This window comes from Nannospalax galili, unplaced genomic scaffold (assembly GCF_000622305.1).
Source record: "Nannospalax galili isolate Female #2095 unplaced genomic scaffold, S.galili_v1.0 scaffold1160, whole genome shotgun sequence".
In the NCBI taxonomy this organism is placed as follows: Eukaryota; Metazoa; Chordata; class Mammalia; order Rodentia; family Spalacidae; genus Nannospalax; species Nannospalax galili.
This window is the reverse complement of record NW_008345474.1, coordinates 103,912-105,254: the sequence shown is the minus strand read 5'-3', so window position 1 is coordinate 105,254 and position 1,343 is coordinate 103,912.

Genomic DNA, 1,343 nt, shown 5'->3' with positions numbered 1-1,343 from the left:
TAAACCAATTAAGAATGACAGGAGAAAGCCTCACCAATAGGATGAATGAAATGGAAAACAGAATAGCAAGACTGGAAGATAAAGTGCAGGAATTAGACCACTCAAGCAAAGATTATGAAAATTTTAAGAAATCACAAGAATGGAATATGCAGGAATTGTGTGACACCATAAAAAGATCAAACTTATGAATCATAGGCATACAGGAAGGAGAAGAATACCAAGATAATGGCATGGACTAGATCTTCAAGAGAATCATGGAAGAAAATTTTTCAGAATTAAAGAAAGGCATGCCCATACAAATACAAGAAGCATAAAGAACACCAAACAGACAGGACCGGAAAAGAAAGTCTCCACGGCACATCACAGTATAAACACTACACATACAAAACAAAGAGACAATTCTGAAAGCTGTGAAAGAGAAACAAGTCACAAATAAAGGAAAACCCATACATCAAATGTACTTAACAGACATCTACCAAGTATTCCACCCAAGCACCAAAGGACATACTTTCTACTCAGCACCCCATGGAACCTTCTCCAAAATTGACCATATACTGGGGCACAAAACAAACCTCAACAAATCCAGAAACATTGAAATAATTCCATGCATTCTATCAGACCACAATACAATAAAGCTTACAATCAACACCTGAAGAAGCCCTAATCACCACATGAACACATGGAGATTAAACAACACACTCCTGAATGATGAATGGGTCAAAAGAGAAATTAAGAATGAAAGAAATATAAGTGTTCCTGGAACTAAATGAAAAGGACAATACAGCACAACAAAACCTCTGGGGCATGCTGAAAGCAGTCCTTACAGGGACGCTTATGGCTCTAAGTGACTACATTAAAAAATTAGAAAGAACACAAATAAATGACTTAACATTGCAACTCGAAACACTTGAAAAGCAACAACAAATGAAACCCAAACCCAGCAGACAAGAAGAAATAACAAAAATCAGGGCAGAAATTAATGAAATTAAAACGAAGAAAAAAATACAAAGAATCAACAATTCCAAGAGCTGGTTCCTTGAAAAGATAAACAAGATTGACAGACCGCTAGCCCAGTTAACCAAAAGAAAGAGCACCTCCAAATCACCAAAATCAGAGATGAAAGGGGAAACATCACGACAGACACCAGAAAGATACAGAACATGAGTTATAAGGGCATACTTTCAAAACGTATGTGCTACTAAATTTGAAAACCTACAAGAAACGAATGGATATCTAAAGGCATGGGAACCATCAAAACTAAACCAAGAAGAGATTAACAGCTTAAACAGACCCATAACACATAAGGAAATTGAAACAGTAATACAAAACCTCCCGACTAAAAC